The sequence below is a fragment of the Struthio camelus genome, chromosome 1 (genome assembly GCF_040807025.1).
Source record: "Struthio camelus isolate bStrCam1 chromosome 1, bStrCam1.hap1, whole genome shotgun sequence".
Taxonomy (NCBI): Eukaryota; Metazoa; Chordata; class Aves; order Struthioniformes; family Struthionidae; genus Struthio; species Struthio camelus.
This window is the reverse complement of record NC_090942.1, coordinates 40,401,991-40,415,852: the sequence shown is the minus strand read 5'-3', so window position 1 is coordinate 40,415,852 and position 13,862 is coordinate 40,401,991. Positions and strand designations below refer to the sequence as shown.

Genomic DNA, 13,862 nt, shown 5'->3' with positions numbered 1-13,862 from the left:
CAATTTTCCATAGGTAAGGCTGTCATTTTTTTTTTTTAAACTTATATCGTTACAGGAGATTTGGCGTTCAACTCAGCAAAAGAGCTTCAACTTTTCTTTATGAAACTTACAGCACTGAATTAAAAAAAAAAAGTACTCTACAATGAAACTAACAGAAGGATTATGCTACCTGAAAATACAAATATTTTTATTATGACACTTTTTTTTTTTGAAAAAAATATTTGCTAACTATGTCTTAAGATCTTGCCTCTGACTAGAGGTAGGATGCATTTCCAGTCAGCAATACTCCACATTGTTCAAAGTACTGGTTATGGTAGTAAAATCCAAAATAATGTGCACTTCTTACTGCTTCTTCATTAGTTTACCAGCCAGCCAGCACTCATATTTCTAGTGGAAAGGGAAGAAGCAGCATCATGACTTCTTTGTGCATCAAGAACAAAGCTGTACAATGTACTTGTTCTTTTCCTTCAAGGCTTCACATGCAATACTCTTATTTTCACTCTAATTTGTACTCACATTGATAGAGCATTTTTCCTTCAGAAATTATTTTTAGGAGTTTGATGAAAAACCCAACACAAAGATCAAAAGGATGTCAACACCAGCACATATAGCGGCCTAAAACATTTAGCTGTAAAACCCTGCTTTCAGCTACTTAGTTTTTGCAGAACTTCAGCTATCACACTGGAAATTTCTATGCAAGATCTCTGGCTGAACCTCAATTTAGCTTAGGACATTTCCTCACGTAAAAGGTTTAAGGAGATCAGAAAAGGGAAGAGCATCATGGGGTGGGGGGAGCAATGAACTAGCTCAAGTATAAAGAAAGGTGAAAAGGTAACAATAAACTGGAAGAACATAAGGGGCAGAAATAGACATTATTCAGAAATGTTTGTTTCTCTCCTGTATTCAGATACAAAGGGGAAGTGGAAAATTTACATCAAAGTAAAAGCATTTCAAGATAAAGCATGCAGTTAAAAAAGTTATAAATGCACACATTTATTATAGGATTACAGATCTTCCTTTATTGACCTCCAAACTTATTCAGTGCCTAGGATGACCTCTATAAACTAAAAGAGTAGCTCTCCCACTGCAGAAATCAAAAAGATTTCTGAGGAAAAACAGAAGACTGATTCTCCAGGATGACAGTTAGCTATTCTTAACTGTTCCAGTGTTCCTCTTTGATGGCATGGGACTACCACGCATAGTTGCTGATGTTCCACCAAGTGCTCAGGTGACAGTTGAGCATCAATTTCTAGAAGCATGGCATATCGTCAAATCACTGACATTAGCAGAAGCTAGGTTTTGAACACAGCATTTCGTAGTACACTAAAAAACACAAGCCCAAGGCATCTCAAGCAGTATACTTATATTCAGTCAATACGGTTGATGTTAAACCATCTATGGAGAGGTGTAATACGTACAAGAGCTCTGAAGGGTGAACTCACATTGAGGAAGAATTCGTTTCTGGTGCTGCTCATCATAAAATCCATAAAAAAACACACAGCATTTTTCATACGCTTGTATTGATATAAACAATAGGTAGCAAACAACAGAAGGACCAATGCCTGAATCTGAGTGAAAGCATCATACTCGCAGAATACCTATTCATGATCAGTTCTACATGCTAAACAAGTCAGAAGGGCCACAGAAAGCCAGTAAGATATCTCCTAAGTATATATACTAATCATATACCTCCAGAAGCATAAGAGTCAAGATTTTGCAAGTAGTAGTAATTCACACACTTTTCCAACCGTAAAAAGATCCTTTCTACAATTTTGTGTGCAATAAACAATAATGTGATGCCAAACAGGCTACACTTTATGGGTCATTTTGTCTAAGGTCATCAAGTTTTCCAAACATTATTTTTTAATTAGTTTGACAATGATTAAGATCAGAGCTGGGCTACTGCCTGCGTCTTAAAATGTTTAAGAATCCACTGTAGCTACTCCACATTTATAATGTTAATGTAAGCAAGAGGGTCTTGCACAGTATTTTTGTCACTGGGCATATGTCAGGCATAACTAACCACATAAGCCTGGCCGCTCAGGGAAGCACAGCTCAGTCTCAACTGCGTCACCTTATAAACAATTAAATTCAGTCCCATAAACTGTATCGTGGAGAATAAGATCCTTAAATGCCTTCAGCTAAACAGATTGCTTCCATTTCACATTTCAGTTTACCTTTCTCTGCATTTGAGGTGGGAGGGGGAGGGTAATGTTTTGCAACTTTCCACTAGTGTACCAATGAATCACTTTTTGGAGCAGCATCAGACCAGACCTTACAGAAGTTTGATTAAGTTGTACAAATCCTTACTTGCAACTAATCAGCATTGTCCCAGGTTCTGAGGAAGCCCAAGTACTGTTCCGCATATTAGCTTAATCTTGAATAAGAAAAGTGTGATTGTTCACGTTTAGTCGTCACTAAACCTTTGCGGGGGGGGGGGGGGGGGGGAGGGGGGAGAACCAAGTGCTCTGGCTCTGCAACTACTGAATGAACATACTTTGATTTTTAGAGTAGTGCTGAAGCACACGAGAGCCATGCAGTAATGTTCGGATCCCCTTTCTCTTTCCTGTCCCTCCCCTCTCAAACTCCACACAGGTATCTGGCAGGTACCTGCGACTCATCTTTCAAGTAAATGCAGGGGTACCTTTTTTGCTTCTTCCTGATACACAAAGAAAGCTTTAAGAAAATTCCCTTCACTGCAGAGTTGAAAAATCAAGGCACAACTGTTTAGGTTGCAAAAACTGGGCCTACCAGTGAATAACAAGATGACATCAAAAGCTAAGAGAACTAACACACAGCAATGGAAAGGAATAGTACCAGGCACTAAGTTAGGAAGTTATTTTAGATAACTAGATCATATCCATCCGTCTGGATGTGATCCTGGGAAATACGCTCTAGGTGACCCTGCTTGAGCAGGGAGGTTGGACTAGATGATCTCCAGAGATCCCTTCCAACCTAAACGATTCTGTGATTCTGTGATTAACTGAGGAGGGGACTAGCCAACATATATTTGGACAACTGATAACAGACTTGCTTGAGAAAAAACTCTGACCAACTTATCTCATATAAAGTACTAAAGTAAACCACACTAAAGAGAATTTTGTTAAACCACATCTTCTCCTTTAATCCAGATTACCTACTGAAATTAAGACTTAACAAAAACTGTTATAACTAAAGCATGCAAGATTAACATTCTCCTCAGAATGCTGAAGAAATGTGAAACCAAGAGCACATTCTCGTCAAAGTTTCTACGAAACAAGACGAGAATTATGATTACAGATATTTTCTTTAAGGTCTATGTTCAGTTATGAAGATAAGCTGTTCTCCTATTCCAGTTCTCCTTCAATAATGTCCAGACATTCCATGATTCAGAAAGCTCCTCTTGCTCTTATAAGATTAGGGTTATATTCAAAATTATTCTATTAGTAAGTAACACTGGCATACAACACCATTCTTGCAGAAGGTCTGGTCAAATAATTAGGATTTAGATCACCTTCTTCTGCTGTAAAACCTGCAGAAATGGTATGAAGTGATCTAAGAAACTGGCAATTCCCTGAAGGGAATCTCAGACTTGGGAGAAACATGAGATGATTTTTCTCTGCCACAGAATGCAAACACTAGTCCATTAGAACAGCTAGGCTATCCCACTCGGTCTAGACCTATGGTCTGGCCTTTCTCCCTTGGTCAAGAAAGAACTCACCATGGGTTGTAACCGGCAGTCTTTTTTCATAGTTGCATAGCAGGGACTTCAAATAACATGAGCTCCTTAGACTAATAACTAGAAAGTTGAATAGGACAACGTACAAAATATTGCTGAATGCTTCCTCTTTCTTCCTAGTTCAACCTGTGAAGTTCCTTTAACTTTGCTACACACATTTCTGCAGGGTCTCATAACAACTTTCATTCTAGTGCTCCAATAATAAAAGTTACTCTAAAAACACTTTCCTTGAGAAGAGAGAATCCTGAATAACTAGATCAGTCATCTTATATTTCAAAAGTTTTTTAAAAGGTAGATTTCCAACGTGGTATTTATATCCTTCCTCCCTTTCCTTCTAGTTGAAGAGAACACATCATGAGTTAGGCGTTCACCACAACAAGCATATACAGGCACACAATATAAAAAAAGCATTTTCACTTCTGGCTGTCAAATGTTATTTTGGGCATTCTATAGCATAGATCTAGATGAGAGCTTCAAGCTAGTACCTGCTGTCACTTTTGAAGGTAGCCTCGCTCAGTAGCTCTATGAAGAAACAATTGGTAGCCACTAGACAAGGTCTGACTTTCTCCAAACAGTGTTTACCTACTACCATAAAACCAGCATAGCTCAATCAGCATATTGTTTTTACTATGCCTATCTCAGCCAGTTTTCCCATGTTTTTCCACGTTCAATAAGTCCCAAGCAAAAATCCGATACTTTAAGCAATATACTAGAGCTCTATGGCAATCAATTACTGAACAATTTTGAAAACATATTCAGCTTGGAAATAAGTCTCCTACTAACGGCATTCAGGAAACAATAAATGCCCCTTTTTTCTCCTACTTTAATTAAGAAAGATAAAAAACAGACTGTCTCAGCCACGTCTGAGCAGGAAAACAAGTTTACCTTCAAAGAAGGTACAGTTACTTTAGAAATTACTTAAGTCTCTCCAAACAGAGAGGCTGTCTAAAATATCCCTTTCTGTGACCTAAATGCAACAGCACAGGGCAGAAGCCTGCCCCAACTCAGCAGGGATTCAACACGCTAATATTACACAGCGTACTTCAATCTGCTTTTGTATGTGTTCTGAGGCAAAAAGAGTGGCAGTGCTTGCAACCACAGGCTAAATATAAACTTGCGTTGCACAGGGTATACTTAGTGATGGGTTTACCAAGAGTAATTTTGATTGAAAGTCACAACAACTGAAGTGAAATTGCAGAGCTTACCTTGAAGTATTACAAAGCACTCTCAAAAGTTAGGTAGCTGAAAAACATCTAAGCATTACTGGCCAAATTCATAAAGGACACACCTACCCTGTTATGATATCCAACGATAGCAGAACATTCGTTTTCATTTATAAGATTCTTTACCTTAAAGATCACCTTCTCTGTATCAAACACAGAATAGCAAGCAGAGCTTGCTCTGTGGATCACAGTACTGGCATGACAGCGGTAAGTACCGCAACACGGAAGTACCTCTGTGACTCTAACTCGTCTCACATCCCAGATGATAGGTGGACAACTGTTTATTTTAGTTCACAGTCATGTGTTAGATCATAAGCTAAGTACTAAGTAGACTTCAGCACACTTCCTTCCTCAGCTACGCAGTAATTTTTTTCTCCCCTTTTGTAGGCTCTCACCTAGATTCGCATCTGTTTTCTCCTGTTCCAGAAAGGCTCTCAATTAAAAAGACGGCCAGTTTCACTCTGCAAAACTGGCACAGCACAAAGAAAATTGTTACGGCTCTCCTCAGTCTTATTTTTCATGACTTGTCCTACAGCAGAGTTTCAGAACAAGACATTCAGCACAATTTTAATTCCACTTGGAAAACTTATCTGGCACATATATGGAACATGCATGCAGTAACGGAAACAAGACGTTCAGCTACAGACACAGCAAGGGACTACTGCTTTTTTCAGATACAAGTTTTGTGTTTATATTTGCAGTCTTTCAATTCTGTTTTGCAGAGTATTCCACCCCCCAAAGCAGACAGGTGCTCTAAGTGTGATCAGCTTTGCTGCAAAAAGATACATGATAGTCACACTATACGCAGTAACTCCAAACTCAATTATTTAACTACAGATAATCACAAAGCCTTACCCTACAGTTACATGGTGAACTTGAAGTAGTGCATACCAGTACGAGAAATATCCCTGCAAGTATTCAGGTACCAAGGAATAAAATACTGCATGTAATTAGTTAGAAGTTTATTTGCAAAGCCTTTGATGTAGCAAAAAAACCAGGCAAGGTACCCTTTACTGTTCACTCAGCTCATTTTTAGCTAGAACGAAGTCTACAGGGTACACTTTGGCAAACGCGAGAGCAAAAAAGGACATAATGAACAAAGACAACGAAAACATTTTGACTGTACTAAAAATAAAGTTTTTTCAAAAGCTTGTGATTTTAACACAGGGGCAAGTAATCCAAAAGCAGATCATCTGATTCATTTTTAAAGTTTTCTGTAGAGGAGAAAAGAGTCTCCTTCCAAAGAGAAATACATTTATTTTTGAATGATTAATTCATAGAACAGCATGATTGTTTCTTTGCAGTTTTAATTACAATTTTATAAAAAGGAGAGTACTTGATGTCTTCTCTTTCCTAACTAATTTCAATATATATTTTACTATGATGAACATTGAAAAGTCTTTGTTGTACACCATCTAGGTATTTCATATTGGGATAAGATGTAGCTGTTATGTGCTAGAAATAAATTACACTAATTAAACACCTGAATGCAAGAACACACACACACACACGACCTTTCCAATTCTCAAGCTGGGTTCTCTTGAAACCATGCTGCCTCACTAGTGTACCCCACAGCAGAACAGAAAAGGGCCGCTTTTCCTCAGCGGCACAACTCATCCCTTTCCGATGGAAAAAGGAGTAAAAGCATATTGATATTTTTGCAGAAACCTCTCAGTGTATTAGGCTCTTTTTGTAATCTGAGGCTACGCTAGATACTCAGAACCTCATTTTATCCTTCCACAAACTTTCCTTTGCTTCTGCAGAAACATATCTAGAAGGGAAGGCGATAACTTGAGGTTATACGGGTTTGACGCAGGAAGCGTCAGTCAAGTTCTTCCATTTGCTTCTACACCGGAGTTCAGGCGAGATGAACATAACTGTCCCTTCCGGCCTTCACATCCATTAATCCCCGTCATCCTTCTTCCTTTTTTTTTTTTGTTACAAGGAAGGGAACCGGCCGGCCGCAGCGCTGCCTGCTCACCCCGCTTTCGGGACGAGCGCTCCCCTCCCAGCCCCTAACAGCTCAAGCCGGCGCAGGCCGCCGACCCCCAGCTGAGGGCGGCGCGGCCGGGCCGGGCCGGGGGCGTCGGCGCTCCCGCCGCAGCGCCCAGGCGCCGGCGGGGCAGCCCCGGCCGGCCCAGCCCGGCCCCTCGCACCGGGCGGAAGCGGCGAGCGGCGGCCGGACGAGGTGGGGCTCCGGCTCGGACTTCCCGCTGACAACGGCGGCGGCACCCGGGCACCGCCGCCCACCGCCGCCGAGGCCGAGCCGGGCGTCGCCGCCTGCCCCTCCCCGTCCCCCCCCGCGGCGCCCGGCCGGGCCCCACGTCGCGGCCCCGAGCCGCAGGGTTACAACTTTCCGCTTCCGCTCCAACTTCTGCTCGGCGGGCCGGCCCGAGGGGGCGGCGGTGGCAGCGGCGGGCAGGGCCGGCCGCTCGCCTCTTCCTTCCCCGGCGGCAGCGGCGGCGGCGGGGACGGGCGGGGGCCCCGCGCCCCCTCGGCGCCCCGCTCCCGGGCGGCCCCCGCCCCCTCGGTGTCCCCGCGCCGCAGGCCGGACGAGGCGGCGGCGGCTCTCAGTTCCTCCTCCGCCATGTTTCAGCCTCTTGCCCCTGCCCTCACGGCCCGCGGCGCTCCCCCCGCCCGCCGCCGCCGCCCCCCTCGCCCCGCCGGCCCGTCCCCGCCCCGCCGCGCCACCTGTACCAGACACGCCGCTACCCGCTGCCGCCGCCTCAGCCGCGGCCCCGGCCCGCGCTCCCCCGCCGCGACCTACCGGACAGCGCCGCTACCCGCCGCCGCCTCGCCTCGCCGGCCGAGCCCGCTCGCGCTCCGCCCGCCGCCGCCTCGCTCGCTGCCTGTGCCGGGGCGAGGCTCGGGGCCGTCGCCGTAACGCCGCACGCCCAGCCTCGCTCTGGCGCTCCGGGGGCGGGGGCGGCGGCGGCGGCGCGGAGGGAAGGAGAGGGGTGACCCGGCGCCTCGTGCGCAGGCGCGCGGCGCCTCCCCCGCCGCCCCTCCCCCCTGCCCGCGCCTCGCCGGGCCCCATCTTGGGGCGCTGAGACACCCGTCAGCGCAGCGCTCCCCGCCCCGCCCCGCCCCGCCCCGCCGCGGCGGGGAGCGGCTGCCGCCGGGGCGAGGGGCAGGGCGGGCGACGCCAGCCTGCCGGGAAGCCGCGCTGGGCCCGGCCGGGTCACCTCCCGCCCCCCCCCCCCCCCCCGGCCCGGCTGCCTGTCGTGGCGGCGAGGAGGCGCCGCGTGTGCCAGGCCGGGGCCGGACGGAGCCGCCTCGCCGCCCCCATCCCCCTCCTGCCGCTTCTTGCCTCGGAGATTTTTTTTTTTTTTTTAAATTCCCTCTTTCCCCTTGTGTCAGGGGTGACACAAAAATGGGCCCTTTCCGCAGCCACGGGCTGCAGGAGCGCGTTAAAGCGGGAGCTGAAGGCTCAGGGGCGGCCTCGCAGCGGGGGGGCACGACCCCCTACCTGGGGGAGGCCTCGTCCTCCCCGGCAGCTCGGTCCCTCGCCCAAAGGTCTCGCTGCAAGGCCCGAACACGAGCTATGGCTTAGTTACCCCTCAAAAGGTGGGCTGAAATTCCAGTCTCGGCAGATAATGGTTGCTTTAAATTAGTTTGGCACACCAAGAGCAGGAAACATGAATGCTAGGGGCAGTGTTTCTTACGTTTCTGTAAGGTTTTTGAGATCCACAGCCGAAGGGTGTTCCATGCATGCAAAATACTACTATTTTTTGCATGCATTATTCTGCCTCTGGTTGTGAACAGGCTATCATTAGCCCTGCTGATGCAAAGCAGGATATCCATTACCTGCAAATAATGATATTTCTCAGCCCTCCTCTCTCTCTCTTATTTTAGTATTAAATAGGGCAAGTTGCTTTTTTTCTGAGCATCACTAATACTTTCCAGATGGGTGGGTTTAACAGCTAAGTGTTAAAAATAAATGAAATACATGTTCTAGGAAACACTTAGTAAGCAAATAGTTAACGTGGTATGTTCAGATAAAACTTTTGCCCAGAAGAAGCCCGCAGGAAACCAACAGGGAGTTGCAGTGAGGCTTTTGGCAAAGATGGTGTGGAGAAAGCGCAGGCAGGCTTTCTGTCTGTAGCACAGAGATAGAAAAGGAAAAAAAGAAAAGATTACATTTTCCGAAGTTCGGTGATGGAGAGCTCTTGTCTACAAACGTTTGGAGTCCATAGAGCTCACACAGTGGATGCGTGCGAGTTACCAGAGCTCAGAGCAAAGGTAGTCAAAAGATGACCAGTGGAATGAACTGTCCTGGGCAGGAGATGCTTGATGCAAACTCACAGCATCAAGAGAGTGACACATTTTAAAAATACCTTCTCTACAGTGTTACTCCCAAATCCTGAATGCCATGAAATCGCTTCCAAAGTCCAGACGAATGTAAAACACTGTTGGTGTTTTACAGCTTAAACCCAACACTTTGGGCAGTACTTTGATAAGCAATCCCTGTAAATGATGGATAATGCAGGAGAGCTCAGGTTGTGAGAAATCAAGTACATAGAAACCAGTCCTTTTTCAGTATCCTTTGTGAGGCCAAAATAACCTGACAGATGTCAAAGTAGATGAAATAGTATATCTTTAAAAATTTTAAGAGCAGCTCTTGCACTACTGTACTATTAACTTTATAGTATATTTACTGACAAAATAGGAAAAAAAAATCTGTGTCTTTAGTCTTTTCTGCCAGTGGATATTATCAGCTCCCAGAAAAACTCATTATACAGATTAAAAGAACAAACAGAAAGACATACCGTCTGCCCTCACAGCTTTCTTTAGTGAAGTAGGTTAATCACAAATAACAAGCAGTGTTCTGAGAACTGATACGTGTGTCATTACCATAATATTTTACCGTGTACCTTTTTAATTACACAGTGTTTCATAGACAGTGGGGCAAATGCTACTCTGGTATACAACAAGAAAATGGGAAGGAGCCTTTGGGAGCTTGAATGAATCTCCTGTGAGCAGGTCTTGATGTCTGAGTTTTCACACGGGGGAATCTGAAACTCAGTATTTTAGAAGTATGTATACACATATATACACATATGGTTTACTTAATATAGACATTCTTGAAAATTGATTGCTATGGCTAGAAGAAATAGGCAATTAGGATCCATTTTGCAGCAAGAGATTGAGTGTTCCCTTTTCCCAACCGCTCCCTCAACCGCATGCTTTGAATGTAAATCGGGCCCTTAAGTTTGGATTTTCCTATGAATCACCCAGTTAATCCTCAGCACAATTCTTAAACCAGCTTTACTCATATCAGTGTGACCGGCAAACAGAAACTGGCTGTGCTTTTAAAGCATACTCACCTGGTACCCCGTACTACTTGTTCCGCTCAGCTTGTTAAACGCTTCAGACGTGCCTGAGCCACGGGTGGTTACTCAAGCAACTGTGCCGGTGCGGAGGGATCCCCATGGCACAGCAGCTCCCAAAAGAACCAGGAATACAGGAGAAATGGGGGAGACAGAGCAAAAGTGCGATTATACTGAACAGGAATAAGGCAGCCACATCAGCGTGCCTTCCTAGCTGGGCTGCCTGCTTGTCTTCAGCCTCATTGCAGAGTTTTTAAATTAAGCAGTTTAAAACCCTGTGGCCTCCTACCCACCAAACAAAAGCCAAAAGAGACCTCCTTATGCCAGTAAACCTTGCTGACAGATAGACCTTTCTAACCCAGCGTAGCACTTGTCCTCTGGGCTCGAGCTTCTGTCTTCCAATTTTAGCAGTTGCCTGTCGGTCCTTTGAAAAGCTCTTATTCACAGACTTAGCCAGAGCTAATGGGCCACTCAACTTGCTCATCACCAGCACAGCAAACTGTCTGATAACATGGCTGTTGTGAGGAACAGCTGCAAGGGAACATCGAAAATCCTCTCTGGTAGAAAAGAGATACCTGGAGGAGAATCAAAGACAACAGGAATGAAAAGACTGGTGGATTTCAGTCTGAAAAGAACAAACATGATTAATCCTGATAAATAAATCAGTGGGTTTATTATGGGGGTGAAATGGACTTGGTAGATTACTTGGGGGAAATGAGGGAATAGTTTTTAAATAAGGCCTTAATAAAAGATTGACAGGATGGCCTTTGGTTACATCCATGTAATTTTCTAACTTTGCCAGCTTTGTTTTCACTGGGGCTGCACGGGTGTTGGAGGGAAGAACGTCGCTCTGTATGTGTATTTCAGTTTCATTGCTGCTGAAATACAGCCGTCCCTGGGACAGAACGCAGAGCTTTTTTGTGCCAGCAACTCTGAAGTTTAATGGGCACGTGGTGCCAGAGAATGTTGTGCTGGCTGCATGCCAATTAGCTGTGAACTTTTCTAGAAATTTGTCCTAAAGGGAAAAGAAATGTCATTTGGTTAATCTAGGAGGATGCTTTGCTTTCAGAGAGGAAACAAAGTTCTCTCTTCTGGTGAGTGCACTGAAGGGGTTGAACTCTTAGCTTGAAGACTCCATTCCAGTTTTTCCTAGAGCGCTTACCGGGTGCGAATGAATGTGCTTTGGACTCCAAGAGCAATAAGGAGACAGCACCTCCAACACTCAAGAAAATGGCTGTGATCTTTGAGACATAGATATGTATCTTTATCATTCTTTATCATTCAATGTAATTTTCATCTGGTGTTTCTCCATACACAAAAGGTTTAGTCATGAAGTGTGGGAATCCCTTTCTGCCTGCCTGTATAACTCCTCCAGATATTTCAAGGCTGTGTCTTCCCCTATAAACTGTATGCAGTTTCTCTCTATCTTCTCATCTGTTCAAACAACTTCAGCGTGCGTTCTTTACTCGGATGATTATCATTTCTGCCACTTTACCATCTTCACTTCTGACCTAACTTCTCATTATGCAGTTCTGCATCTTAACCTCTCTTCATTGCATCTTCTTCATGTATTGCCACTAATGTAAGTTGTTTAAACGGGGATTTAATCACAAACTTGACTGAAACTTAACTCCAGATCTTTCCTGAATCTTTTTCACTTTCTACATGTTTTCTTCATTGTTGACAAAACTCTCAGTCGTTTCTCTGCTCCACTTCCTCCTCCAAACTATACTGAATTGATGCTTTTTCCTGTCTCTTAGGGATGCTCTTCTTACTCATCCGCCAGTGTCTTCTGCTGGGCTAACTCTCTTCCCCTCTGTCTGCCCAAATCGTACTGTTCGATCATATAATATAGCCCTGCCTTTATTTTTTTATTTATCTTTTAGAGATATCTGCCTTCAGAACCAAAATCCGCCTGTTTTTCTGAGCTGGGGAAGAACATGCCATGGACACTACTGCAATCTAAATAGTAAATGTCTAAACAGTAAATCGATTTGCATGTTTTAATCTATTTCCCCCTGTCTTTGAGGAACTACTTTTTATATCACTGCAGTTATTCTGGATAAAGCAGGGAATAGCTGTTTCACAATATGGCTGTTGTGAAAGCACAATACTCTGAATTGCAGAGAGATTGAAGAAGAAGGCCTGAGCTCTGGAATTTGAACTCTTAAAAATAAGGATTAATTAGGTAAAAGGAAAAGCCTGCTTTATTTTATCCTCTGTCAGAAAGATCTTTCAAATTTTATTGGACAGCCAGCTGATCAGATAAGGAACAAGATTGTCACAGCAACAGCAATATTTTAAAAGAGGAAATGAAGAATAATGTATCCCATTGGAACTAGAGGGGGAAATGTAGTTACCTGAAGCAGAATATGCCCAGGATATGGGCTAACAGTTCTCCTCTTGAAAGAAAAGAAGTCTGACATGTTTTAACAGTTTCAAGGCTTCAGAAGTTTTGTTTCCCTCTTTTCCCAGCAGAGCACTTTTCAGCAGCGCATGATGCAAAAAGGTTACTACCTTCTGAATCACCAGCCCCGCTTCCTGTGGTGTTTGGATCGTTCTTCAAAGTCTTCCATAAAAGGACGGGGTGCAATGTTCAATTAAGTGATGATGGCTGATAAAATCACAATTTAGATAAAACGACCGTATAGAGTCCTAAACTAATGCTCAGTTCCCCCCTTTATAATCCTGCATTCTTGCTGAGAAAGTCCTTCACGCTGTTCTCAGATTCTTTAGAGTAGTGCACTGAGCAGAAAACCTGAATAGCCCGAGCAAAGACAGCGCTTGGACCAAACTGGTAGACCTACTCAAGTGAACACGAGTTTTGCTTGAATGAAAACTAAGAACTGCAAATGGGCAAGGTTTAGCCTGCCAAGACCGTCTGATATGGGGAGAGGGTCCTTTTGACCCTATTTTACCAGACTACAAAAGTACAGAGTTTTACCTTGGGAAAACAGTTTTTATAATTACAACTGAATGTCAGTACCAACATTTTAACTATCGTATCTTGCTTTTATTCTTTGATTTTTCTTTTTCCTGGTTATTCTTTTTTAGAATAGTCATTTATATCTAAATTCAGATTCTGCTGAAGACAGAGGAAAAGTTACTGTTGATTTTAATGAGCTTTATACCAGGACTTAAATTCAGCCCTTGAGGGATATACAACATTTAGCAGTACTTGTGTTTAAAAATATATTCACTTCTGATTCACATCAATATTAAGATGGGAGCAACTATATTTAATGATGACAAGTCTAAAAATACTCAATATTTTTTTGCCCTGCTTCCCCCAACAGCAGATTTATATCCCAATTAACAGCGATTTACATTGAAATATAGATATGATTTTTCTTTGCTTCCTTTATTTCTGTCCACTTCAGAATCAAGCCTTAATTAACACAAAGGGCCAAAAGCATTCACAGCAACCTCTTGAAATCATTAGAGTTACATTAGCAATTCATTAGTTTTGGTGACTTGGTTTGATCAGCAGAGGAAAATGTACAGCTCAGAAAGAAGAACTTATTTCATAACTTCATTAGGTCATTTTCTCCTTAGCTTTCCTTGTAGACATGGCCTTGTACTGCCGTATCT

General features: G+C 43.9%; 1 protein-coding gene across 2 annotated transcripts in view; it reads right to left on the bottom strand.

The window, feature by feature from the left end:
* Nucleotides 1-7,930, bottom strand: part of RAP1B (RAP1B, member of RAS oncogene family) — a 35,662-nt gene extending 27,732 nt beyond the window's left edge. Inside the window, exon 1 of one of the 2 annotated variants that reach the window (XM_068935191.1) lies at nucleotides 7,709-7,930. The gene's annotated coding sequence lies outside the window, so the exon portion shown is untranslated. Of the gene's footprint in view, nucleotides 1-5,067; nucleotides 5,155-7,708 lie in introns of those variants that run through there. The other variant, XM_068935201.1, reaches the window with a different exon arrangement.
* Nucleotides 7,931-13,862: the final 5,932 nt, after the last annotated feature.